We start from the raw sequence: 14,202 nt of genomic DNA on the forward strand, positions 1-14,202 counted from the left end.
GTTATGAGATTGTACATCCCACGGAAGTGTGGAGGCCGAGGCTTCCTAAACGCCAACGAAACGAAATCGAGTGGTCATCTGAACCAGTACGAGTATGTTTGTACTACCGACCCGCCCTGGCTTCGCACGGGTTAACAAATTACATATACACCTAGTCCTTTCTCAAGAATCACTTTATTGATAGGTGAAAACCGCATGCAAATCCGTTCAGTATTTTTGAGCTTATCGCGAACATACAACATACAAACAGACAGACGCGGCGGAGGCCTTTGTTTTATTACACGACTGCCCAAAAAAAGGAGTGTATTGTTTTCAGGGTTTATGTTTGTATGTGAGTTTCTTGAGTTATTTTGATGGAGCCCTCGCCGTAGCGAGCCCCATTCAATCCTGTGACTATTAGCCTCTATCCTCCAAACCTCTGCCCTCAGAATAACAGTCTAAAGTCCGTACCACGTTTTGTGGGATCGTGGTCTGTTGCATCAGTAGCAGCGCAAACGAAAAAGCAACCACATAGTCCACAATTGTAGGTCCTGAAAGATTCTCAAGTCAAGTCAGCGCGGTTCGGATCTTGAGGTCAAGTTAACTAGTCACATCTCGCTTTGTCTGCGGTGTAAGCAATATGAATGTATGGTGAGTGCGCGAGCACCGGCTGCACCGACGTCTCAGCCTTGCTCCGTGAGGTAAGGAATGAGTTTTCTATCTACTGGCCTGTGACGTCATCGACAGTAGGGACAATTAGAAATTGTTAGTTAAATAATCAAGTACCTACCTCCAGTACCATACCTAAAAGTAGCCAAGTAGGTATAGTTGATTATGATGAAGTAATTAACCAATAGGTACAATATGGTGAGATGATCTAAAACAAGAATCATAATGACAAGGCATTTTTCGGAATCGTCATAAAATAAACTAGCACATTGTTTCGGTGTAAATGACAATACATATCTAGATGGAATTTCATTTTTGCGGTAAACAATAGAAATGTTGTGTAAATACACCTATGCAATCGACGCTATTGATTGTTATGATTGGATTTAAATTAATGAATTAACTATTTCGTCATTGTTAATTGAACGAATCATCAATTCGTGTTTCTTGTTATTCTAGAATAAATCGGTTGATGACAAGTACATACATATTGATAGAGTTAAATGACAAAATATAATTTGCACCAATTTCTCGAGCGGTTTCAATAGCGAACCAGTGAAAATTACACACGTCAACAGATGGGCCTGGGCCTCGCCTCATCTCATACACTTTTTCCAAGTGTAAATATCTAAACGAGAAACTTTACAGTTCGCGAATTACTTAAAACCCTTCGGCCGGTCTCTAAGACTGCTGGATTCGCTTCTGTCATGGGCACCAAAAAGATATATGCAACTCATTGACCGAACGTATGTCGGACATGTCTGGCGTACTGTGAGACTTTGAATGTCACTTGAGATTGTTTTGTATTTGTCATTTCTTGTACCTATATTTGTAACTATAACTTGCTATAACTCATCATCATCATCATATCAGCCAGAGGACGTCTACTGCTGGACATAGGCCTCCCCTAAAGAGTGCCACAATGACCGGTCTTGCGCCACCCACAACCAGCGGACTCCCGCGACCTTTACCTCATCAGTCCACCTTGTGGGGAACTATAACTAAAACTAACTAATTCATTTCTACTGAAACATAGTATCACACCACATTCGATCTGATAAAGCTACTTACCAACGCCGCGTCTAAATCAGTGAGCCTGAAATAACCGTTTGTTTACGACCATCGCGGAGGCCGTAAAGTGCCACACAATGAAAATATGACTGGCGAGACGGGTGAGGCATCTGAAGTATAGCGAGCACACAACACAGTCTTAGGTAGATAATAACTGACTGTACCTGCTTACAGTAAATAATTAGTATAATTACCTACCTTATTATTCGTATTATAAATTTGTAACGCACGGGAAAGTCAATTAATCCGTTTGAAAAATGTATCCAGGATCTGCCATATCACTATCAGTTATATATACGTACCCCTCTACGCTACGCGTTCTCACCACTCTAAAAAATCACGAAAAAGTCATATCACGCTATTGGTTTTCTAGTTACATAGGTCCTTTTCAGAAATATAATTTGGTATTGAGAATTATTGTTGAATCACGCCAATCGTTGGGTCAAGAGGAGTCAATTGCTTCCTCGTTGGCGCCCGGAGTCTGAAACCGAGTACAACTCGACTTTTATTTAATTTCAGCCTGATTGTAGAGCTCTCATACTTTTGGCAATGGCCTAGTGCAGGTTTTAAACTTGTTCATGACACGATCCGGCACAAACAAAATAACGACCACTTTGTTGGTATTTGTAACCAATATTGTTTTTTATTTCTTCTTTAAACTAACGTTTTGCTAGCGATCTGCCTGTAGAGGCTTCACGACCCCTCAGGGGGTCACGACCCACATGTTGATAAAAATAAGAGTGCGTGTAGTCTACACGATTCCAATCCAATTCCACTACGTCACTAATCGAATTCTATATATTCGAATATAGGTACCCATATGCCGCAGCAATTGTGAACGATTGTATATCTACAACTTAAATTGTGTATAATCGCGATGATTATTAGATTGTAAGTGGTTTTGGTTTGTGAAACTTTTGACATTTTAACGAGACTTACAGACAAGGAAAACATCATTTCGAATAATATGTATAAACAAGGAAGTTGTTGCATCAAGTGACGTCATTGCAAAATACTGAGATGATTTTTAAGGTTAAAAAATAATACTACACCACTATGCTAACCGTATAAGTTGGTACAGTCAACTGTAAAAATATGGGTGTACAAATCATCTCAAAAATATGTCCCATGACTCTTATGTCAGTCAATTAAGAACTATGGGACATATTTTTGAGTAAAATGTCTACACCCATATTTTTACAGTTGACTGTACTACTAGACTCCTACCGAAATCAAAAATTTTATATAAGGTTAATATGTAAGTGGGATAAGAGGAGCAAAGTTTAGTAAGGAACCAACTAGTAAGGTTTCAAAAAAAATATTTACAACTTTTACTATTAAGGTACCTAAATAAAGATCATATAAATACCATCTAAGGGCCCGATTCGGATTTTGAAATAGACATCTATTAGACATCTTTTAGACATCACCAAGATACGATAACGATATGTTTAAGATCTAACCTGTCATTCTGGAGATACTGTTGAACGGTTTCCACAGGATATGACTTAGAGATCCAATTCACATCTAATAGATATCTTACTCTATCTAACGTAAAAGTGACATTGGTTGCCCGAATTGCGCTGCAAAAGAGAACTAGTTGATATCTAAACTATAACGTATCTAGAATGGATCTAGTACGTGTCGTCTCTTGTGAATATCTTGAAGTTCGAATACGGCAGTAACATTTAAGAGGAAAACATAATTTTGCACATTTGTTTGACCTTCCTCCATCGTTTAGATGCTTTACATCGAAACTTGTAATTTTTTTAACGCATCGTAAAAATATCCTGTTTAAATCTGTCTAACAGCGATATGTTTTCAAGATGTTGAGGGGACTACATTCTGAAACCAACTGCATGTCTAGGTATTTTATATTTTAGAAGATAATCCACCAGATCTGGAACCTATTTGTATGTTTTTTTTCTTTCCCTTGTGTTATTTAAAGAAAGGTAATGGTAAAGTATCTCTGGATGCAATAAAACGTTTCAAAACCGGAAAAATAGCCAGGCAAGTTATGATTATGGCTGACCCCTGACCAAAAGTCATAAATGACTTATCTTATAACCTAATTCTAAGTTTTATTTTTAGGCATATTTTTTTTTTTTTGCGTTACGTATAAAGGGTTAAACATGGTTGAAGAAGAATGCAGGCCGCAGGCCTAAGTTTTATGATTTAATTCCGTTGTTTAAGTCCACAGATGTAGCAAGGGCAATACTTTCGCAGCGCTTTTAGACTTTTCGTAAATACACGTGGTGTGGGCGAATATAAACTGCACCGCAAACCTTGACAAAGACTGCGATGTGAGATCATCGATTAATCGAGTTGCGACGGAATAAGCATGTTAATTTTGAGACTAATAAACTGATTGAATGTGTCTTGCTCAAATTAAGATTCACGATTTATTTCAGAGGTGACTGAGATATTTTTTTATTGATCATAAATTTAATATGTTGTGTTATTTATAAGACGATTTTTGCACTCTTGCCAAATGATTTTTCACAGCGAAAATTAAAGTATAAGATACTTATGTAGGCACCTACTGAATTACAGATGTAGGTACAGTCGGCGCCAAAGATATGTTTACACTTTTGCACCTTACTCCTTTGTAATAAGGCGAAAAATGTAAACATATATTTGACGTCGACTGCATGTACAAGCTTTCTCTTCTTGCTTCAGCTTGCAAAGCTTGAGTTTTTAAGCTTTTTGTCATTTAAGCTATAGATGAACAATTTCAAGTTTAGGACTAGGACCGTTTAGGACTATGAGAGCTCATAGTCCTAAACGGTCGGCTTAAAAAATTTCAACTGTAATTATAATATTAGTTTTTTAAATATAGGGAATTTTTCAACCAATTATATTATTATTTTTTTCTCCTGTGTCCATCATCAGATCAGCTCGATGGTACCTTTATATTGCATTGTCACCCAAATTATACACGTAGGTATGTTAAGTTTCAGCTTAATCCAATAATGGGAAGAGGGTCTAATTTAGTTGGCAAGATCTGACCCCAACATACATACAGTCAGCATCGAATATACCTATTATAAATGCAAAATTTGTCAAATACTTTGCTACACCATGTGTTAGTACGGTGTGACGAACTAAGTACCTGGCCACTTTGGCTGCTTACAATATATTTGACGCTGACTGCACATAAAAACAATGCAAGTTAAGCTTGTAAAAAAGACTCCCTAGTGTGGACGTTTTGGAAAACTAACTAACCATTCTACGATATGAGATTATTAATATTGATATCAATAGAGAACAATTTGGAACTGTCACGCACACTTCCGTGACACCACACCCACCCCAGCACTCTATTCGACTCTGATCAATTACAACTTACGACATAGCATTCACTGTGACTAGTTTTAGATGTCATTAGCGAATCATAATTGCTATTCCATTATTCTGAGCAAAGGCCATGATTAATATGACAATACGGAATATCCATCTACCACAATCCATCCAATCAACAGTCTGTGACAACTTGTCAAAACAGTTTAAGGCACAGTAGGTATGTATTTACTGTATTTATGGTTTACTAGAGGCGCTAGTGCTGCACTCTGGCGGCAGAACATTGCAGTAATATCCCCAATTTTAATGATATAACAGGTCCATATGGCGGTCGTGTCAGAAAGCAATGTCGAATTGAGTTCTCGAGTCCCAATTTGCCTATTGAGAGCCATTTCATAATGCAAGACTTTAATCAGGTAAAGGTACCTATTCATTGTCGTTTGGCCTGCTCCACATTAGCTTTATGGGGGTGACACACCTCGGTCTGGTGTGCCTTAATGGACAAATATACTTAGAAGGCTTTAAAATGCACGGGCACTGTTATTTAAGTGACGACATATCATGTCGGGCGAAGTAAGGTTTATGGTTTAAAACTCGCTGTTTTTTTTTGTGTTTTTCTACTATAGTCAGGTCGTAGTATTTTTCTTGTTTGTTTCTTGTAGCGGCAATATGATGTTCAAATTATTTATCTATTTATTTATTTTACAGTCTAAGTAATATATAGCATCCCTAATGACGGAATAGCCTAGAGGTCCTGACTATAGTAGAAAAAGGCAGGGCTACTGCCACTGGAGGGCTTTATCAAATTATCATATTCTTTAGTATATGACATCTATTTCAGTTTATCATTCCTAATATCATACGCTAATCCATTTTTTAAACACTACACCTTATAAAACAAAGTCCCCCGCCGCGTCTGTGTATTTGTATGTTTGTTCGCGATAAACTCAAAAACTTCTGAACGGATTTTCATGCGATTTTCACCTATCAATAGAGTGATTCTTGAGGAAGGTTTAGGTGGTTAATTTGTTAACCCGTGCGAAGCCGGGGCGGGTCGCTAGTTATTTTTAAGTAACAAGAGTTGATCTGAAAATACGAGTACCTACGTTTTGTTTACACTATACATACCAGTAGTTGTAGATAATTACAATCATTACCTATAAAAAATTTAACAGCTTTAAAGCAATTAAGTACACGAAAACTTCATTTTCTAAAAGTTTATGGTTGTAATAAACCTACGCATTAAACCGTGAAATATGAATCTTATACCTATGTGTGTATGTATGATTTCGAAAGTTACTTTATGTTAGGAGTGTTAGGACTAATCTACAGCGCCTTCTTTGGACAAATACATACCCCTTATTCAAACTAAACTAAAATAACTAACCTAAATTATAGAGCGTCGCGGGTTTTCTATCAGCATGTAACAAATATCTCTAGACAGGTATTCGAACGAGCGAGCGAAGCGAAGCGAAGTTCTTACATTCGACTTTGAACACGCGGCTGGCTAGCGGCACGTCCCGGCATTTCGATGTTTTTAAGCTGAACTGTCAGAAGATAGTTTGATACTCAAGAACTTAAGTAAATTTGTTCTAATTTAAATGAAGTTGGGTAAACGTGTAGTCGAGGGCATTATATTTTAGTCATTAAATTATGAGCAGGCCCTATCAAGGAGTTATTGAGCTAGAAGAGCTTAGAAGGCCAAAAAGCTGTTTGTGAGAGGTCTTGCTATTCTGGTCATTTTTTTTGCAAGAAACATGGTCGAGTTTAGTATCAAATGAAAGTGCTCGACTTACACTTTTATAATATCGTTTTTAAATTTACCATTTTGAAATACATAATTAGCAAGATAAAAATAAAATAGAATAAACATAATATATGTATTTGACATTTGACAGGAAATATTTCGGCTTACCACAGATACAGTTTATTTTAATCTCTATGGTGGTGACTTAAATCCAGGGGAGGGACAGCCATATACGAATCCCTTTATTCGAAAAAATTGCGCCATCTATATTACTTAACGCTAAACATGTAAATGGCGCTTCAAAATTGATGCAAAAAAGCAAATCTTGTCAGTAGATAAAGGCGCGAAACTCAAATTTTCTATGAGACCATATCCCTTCGCGCCTACATTTTTTCTACTCTTTGCTTAAATCTATCAGTTAAGGGCTCCACAGACCTTGCAATAAATCCACGCGATCTTTGATCCATTGCCGCCTATAGACCGACATAAAATAGTAGAAATAAAATAAAATGGAACTCAAAAATGTCCATACTAAATTGTTGCCATGTGTAAGCATTTTACGTCAAAAATGTGACAGTTACGTAGAAAGTGGCGCCCTCATTTATATTCTATTATTTTATGTCGCACTATACGAGTACCTAAGTAGGTGCAACAAAGTCAATCGCTATATAATTTTTGGTTAACCGCGAGTTCTCAGTTCGGGGCGAACTACTAGTTAAAATGAAAACCGTTTATTTAGTTTAACATTAATTTAACATATATTATACTCGTACTGCTTATGTATCAATTTTGTGCTTAAACGACATGTGTGGTTTTATATGTAGTAGGTATACACGTCTACACCTACTACGGACATAAGTTATGGGTTTAGGAGAAGTGTAATTTTTAAACATAGAGCTAGACCAGCCAGCCAGCCAGACCAAGCTAACTCTACACGAACTTTGTAGTGACAAAGTGTGAAAGCGTTACCCCTATAAAATGACAAATTCTTATGAAAACATTATAAAAAAAAATCGTCTTAACTTTTTTACTTAATACTTTTTGCAGACTTTGACGGTCACTGACTCTACGAAGTGCAGTTTTAGAATTAACCCAGTGCACTTAATACACATTTTCATTTTTAGTTTTAATCTTGTGTCGGCAGTAAATTTACTGTGACTACTAAATTTACTATCACAGTAACTCTCTATACTCTCTATTCTCTTTGCTTATACCGATACTCAATTCGATTTAATATGGTGATTGGTGACCTTAGTAATGCTAATTGGAAAACAATACTACGTGCGTCTACCCAATATTTAATACGTACAAGAGTTTGCACTGGAATAATAATGGATTAACGATTTGTAATTACGTACCTATGCAACTTGTAGAATAATGTAGAAATATTTTCACTGACTTTAGGTACAATAGGAAAATCGTAAGGTCAAGTTGATATGCTTCATTAGAATAGAATAGACAAGTTTATTTACATGAGCAGCATTGTATTACCTACAAAATAAGTTTGCAACTGGATAAATACTCCTAAGTTCCTTTTTCTATTTTACCAAACCATTACAGTACCTAGCCGAGATAGAAATGCTTTACAATGTAGGTATAGGTATACCTACATTTCGTCTTGTTTTTGACCACTTCTCATAAATAAATCATGAAACGTGATAGGATTTGGCACGAGAACAAAATTATTGTAACAAAATAAACTGCAGCAAAATAAACGAGTAACCACTCAAACCTTGGACGTGGACGTGAACTTACATTTCGTTGACAAGATGCCATACAGTAATAAGTGCTTGCTCTAAAATTCGAAATTTAACATACATTTTAAGATGATAATTTGGTAGGTATATTGATATACCTATATGCCGATTTAAAGTAAACCATTACAAGTTGGTCGATTCGTTTTAAAGCTAGGTAAATGTAATTAAAAAATATTTCGTGTAAATATAAACAACCACACAAGCAAACCATCTCCGCTCTATTTTCGGCAACAAACCATTCTCTTTGCATCAAATAAATCACCGTTACTAATTTACTTACACCTATATCCTACCTACGCATTTGTACTGTATACATATTGTTATCGACCTTGATATGTATTTTTCTTAAACATTTTAAAAGAAAAAACGTTGACCGCATTATATATATAGTTTATAGGGCATTAAACGCGTTCCGTTCCATTATAAATAATCAATATTTCTTTTTTGTCTGGCTTACGAAGACGGCTTCTATCTTTTTACACATTTTATGAGCGCACCTGCCAGCAATATCGGTTACCTATCAATAATGAGCCTGTCTAATGAAACAGCGAAAACCGGGTTTCATTTATAAATGATTCCTCGATAATTGTCTAGGCCGAAGGCAAAGCTAAGAACACGACAATACCTACGACCTCGTGTCCCCAAAACAGAATGCTGGCACAAGTTTGTAAATAATTAACGATTAAACTTATTTTCACTACTGTAAATGAAATATTTCTACTTTCTTCAATGGGCTGACAAATTGGTTTTTGAACAAGCCATCTTTCATATGCTCCAACCTTTTAGAACTACATATGTTTACAATTTAAGAGCCAACAGGAGTGGTCATTCCTCCATACAAACGTAGTCCTCGTTTTCCTCCGTGGTTTTTGAAGCTAGAGCAATGATTTTTTCAACACAGATTAATATTGTCAATATCTGTGTCGGACCGTTTTGCTTTTTTTGATATTTTTGTTTTTTAAGGCGCTAGAGCCCTTCAAAAACGGCCAAAATGGCCTAATAGACTATGCCGCAATGAGAGGCGTGGTATTCAAAACTGATATCAATTAGCCAAAAAAGCAAAACGGTCCGACACAGATAATTTCATAATCATTTAGATTTTCAAATTTGGTTACGATTGGTTAAGTTTTGGGGGAGGAAAAAGAGGACTACGAAACCTCGATTTTTGTCATTTTTACGCAGGATTTTTCGCCTCAGCTGCAGTTGTCCCTATCGCACTAATTTTAGGGGCGGAGTCAAGTTTCTAAATACGTACATAGCCAGAAAAGTGATGGGCAATAGTCGACATTTAATGTCGATAATCTAGTGATGTAAGAAGTTATCGATAAACCGTCTTGTGTGAAAATATCTAGATCCTAAGATACAAGGGGTTTTGGGTTGAGAGTAGGGAACACATTTTTGTAGTTATGATATACAATCTATTATGAACTTTTTGATTCTAATATTTCAAATTAGAAATCAAAATCAAAAATATTTTATTGCATGGTTAAAATGGGTTAACAAAATTTTTAGGTACCTACAGGCACGCTTCGTAATTGTCGAGCAATTTAGGGTCCTAGCTGAATTGGTTGTTCCATACTTACTCGTGCTCTATGGAATGTCCAATTTAGCTAGAACCCTAAATGGCTCAACAATCACGGAGCGTGACAGTACAAATGATTCATGTTCTGTATATCCTGCCCTACAATGGCGTTAATATTTGGTTGTCATGTCTATACTTCGTTTTTAAGCATTATTGAAAAAAAAAATAGTAAATACTAATATTAACCACTAAGTACATAACTATTACAAAAAAAGCTAAATAATTATACGATTGCATGCTTAAAAAAGACACGTCACCTTCACTCTAATGCTAAACAAACGAAGAATAAGAACTAACAGCGATAAGACCGCCTGTTGCTACCTTTATCTACATTGTAAATCGGTTTTAGGGTTCCGTACCCAAAGGGTAAAACACGGGACCCTATTACTAAGATTCCGCTGTCCGTCCGTCCGTCTGTCACCAGGCTGTATCTCACGAACCGTGATAGCTAGACAGTTGAAATTTTCACAGATGATTTATTTCTGTTGCCGCTATAACAACAAATACTAAAAACAGGATAAAATAAAAATTTTAGTGGGGCCTCCCATACAACAAACGTGATTTTTGACCGAAGTTAAGCAACGTCGGGCGGGGTCAGTACTTGGATGGGTGACCGTTTTTATAAATAATGGTACGGAACCCTTCGTGTGCGAGTCCGACTTGCACTTCGCCGGTTTTTTTTAAATTTGTTTTTATGTTTGTGGTGTAATAAAGACTATTTTAGAGTCAGACCAAGAAAAGTCTACAGCAATTTTGATAGCACACGCAGTGCAAGTGTTATTTATATGTCATAATTTCATAGAAGCGACGTTTGAAATAATACTTGCACTGCGTGTTCTATCAAAATCGCTATAGATTTTTCTTGGCCTAACTCTACTTTAAATTACAAAGTAAGGCCTAAATTATAAAATAAGGCCCATCAATGTTTTTTTTTTGTGTTTATTAAACTTGATATTTTGTCTATAGTATTAGCGGACATGGCCTCAAAATTTAAACCCGCTTAAGAATCGGGCCTTATTTCGTGCATTATATACAATACTACCCATTTTTGTGTAGTCATTATTTATACTATAGAAGCATTGTTTGAGTAGCCAATTATTTAAACAGTATTTTTTTAAAGGGCAACGGTGGCAATATTTTAAGGTCTGGATAATAAGATACAGATCTTAATAAGGATATCAATGTAAGTGAATGTTACCATGACTACCAAACAAACAAATGTGATAGAATTTGCCAGCTGGCATTGTAACATTCAGACAGTTACCTATGTACCTAATCTGAAATATGAATAAATTAGTAATATTTTAAACAGGAAAGTAAACCAAATTTTGGCCTTTTGCTGGACACAATCACAATAGTAATTTGTTTTACAAGAGGGCAAAGTTTATCGCCACCGGTTGATGCATTTGCAGCACCAATGGTAGAAAATGCAAGCTCATCATCAACTGCATAATCGACGTTTGATATGACTATTGAATCCGAGCTTTTTGATCATGAATCATGATAAAACAAAATTTTAGAAGGTCGCAGAATAGTGGATTTAAAATATTTATTTTCTGTGATCTCAAATATCAGGCACGATCATACAAATTGTACATTTGCTGATCTTGCCTTTGTCATTGAAAGACGTAAGGGTTTACACAGAGAATATATATTTAAGTGTAATATGTGCAAAAAAAAAGGAAACGATACACTCTGAAGACCCAAAAAGAAAATGTTAGTAAATACTGCTCCTCCCCATGGTTACTTGGTTCCTTATTCAACCTACCTGAAATTAAACGAGTAGGTTAGTAAATTATATCATTTTACATTATAAAGTTAAATGTTTAGGTATCTCAATCACTTACTCACTGGTGGACATGGACGCAAAATTTTTGCCCATCTACTTATACTATCTTATAAAAAATTAAATTTTGAAAGTTAGCACGCTTAAAGTTCGTTTTTAGGGTTCCGTACCTCAAAAGGAAAAAACGGAACCCTTATAGGATCACTCGTGCGTCTGTCTGTCTGTCCGTCTGTCACAGCCTATTTTCTCGGAAACTACTGGACCAATTAAGTTGAAATTTGGTACACATATGTAAATTAGTGACCTAAAGATGGAAATGTTTTTTTTATAATTTTAAAATACATAGGTTCGAAGTTATTTAAGAAAACAGCCAAAAAATTACCATTCACCCCCTTTTATCTCCGAAACTACTGGGTCTAAAATATTGAAAAATACACAAAATAGTTCTTTACCTATAGATGACAGGAAAACCTATTAGAAATGTGCAGTCAAGCGTGAGTCGGACTTATGTACGGAACCCTAGTTTTTGCATTAAGGTAACAGATTTTGACATGTCTTATTAAAAATTACCATTGAAAAATAAGTCATAGCAAATATGTTAGAATTATAAATCATATTAATCATATTAATGAATGAGCAAGAGCACCCTAAACCGGCGAGCGTGTATGAGGAATGATATGAATGTGAAGGAAGCGAAAGTGGTATGTCAGGATCGTAGCAAGTGGAAATCCGTGGTCTCTGCCTACCCCTCCGGGAAATAGGCGTGATTGTATGTATGTATGTATTAATCATATACTTTTTTATATTCTTTTGCTTTCATAAGTAATATAAACTAATTTTTGAAAGCGTTTTTCAATAATTATTAATAAAAAGACACGTCATGATTGTTTACCTTCTTTCTAATGCTAAAAAATAACGAACTATAATAACCGGGCCTTATTTGGTACAGAACCTTGATTTGATAGGTACATCGGATATTCTGGGCCCCTGAGTTTGTTACGTAAAGGACAAAATGGTGACATGTGGTTAGAGCTGATACTGTTAAACTAGTGGTTCTGTGCGCTAAGTATAAAAAATAAGCTTCAGCGAACTCATTAAGCCTAGAAAAAACCCTACACCCTACTGCCACTTAAGTTGAGTCTTTGAATCAATTTCCGTAGTAGTACTAGTACTACTAAGGTACTAGGAGGTAATAAGGCCTATAGTAGGTATAATAAGGCCTACCTGAAAAATAATGTTCTTACAACAGTGTAACCGTGTTAGTTATTTGAGTAACATATATGTAAAGTGATACAATTAAAAGCTAACAGCAAACCAGTACATAAATTATATCTTATGTACTTCTTATGAATTACACTCTTATAAAGGTTTCGGCTAATTACGCTTAATTACTTGAATAAAGGTAGATGAATTGCGTGCGGTCCAATAGGTAACCACAACTCACGGAGTCCAAAACAATAAGCTGATCAGCAAAGTCAAGTAAACAAAGCCAAGTCACAGTAGTAGAAAGATTATCGAGTTCCGTAAACGTAAGCCGGGTCAAAAAATTCAATCGCAACACAGTAAGTAATAAGTGAACGCCTCGTGGCAGTAACGCACGAAAAATAACATTGCAAATTGTCGGCAATGAGGCGCGCGCGGGTGCAAGCGTACGCATCTGTGTGCGTGCATTACACACACAAATACAGTCTCTCACGCCCCGTCAGAGCGACGGGTATATTCAGCTTGAAATCTCAAAATTGACTTTTAGCTCAGCTCCCGTTTCGTCTTAATAACAAAAGAAAACCTGCCAAGTGCGAGTCGGACTCGCGCACGAAGGGTTCCGTGCTATTACGCAAAAAACGGCAATAAAATCACGTTTGTTGTAACAAGGGAGGCTGGGAGCCCCACTTAAATATTTAGTTTATTCTGTTTTTAGTAACTATTTGTTGTTATAGCGGCAACAGAAATACATAAATCAGTGAAAATTTGAACTGTCTAGCTATCATTAATCATAAATTCATAATCATGAATTAAGCCAAGATAGGTACTTTTTCGTACTTCTATATAAATTATATGTTTAATAAAAATGGAAACTATAGGTCTAGATTAAGAGAAGAAACTGTAACAATATTTTTTGTATGACCGTTGTTTCATATTTAAATAAAAAACCGGCCAAGTGCGAGTCGGACTCGCGTTCCAAGGGTTCCGTATATTACACAATTTTTAACAATCAGTGCCGGATTAAGATATTTTGATGCCCTAAGCATTTCTAGGTGCCCCCTCCCCCTAGGGTCATCAAGATTACATTAATTTTTTGGTAAATTGAGAG

The sequence above is a fragment of the Cydia splendana genome, chromosome 12 (assembly GCF_910591565.1).
Source record: "Cydia splendana chromosome 12, ilCydSple1.2, whole genome shotgun sequence".
Lineage (NCBI taxonomy): Eukaryota > Metazoa > Arthropoda > Insecta > Lepidoptera > Tortricidae > Cydia > Cydia splendana.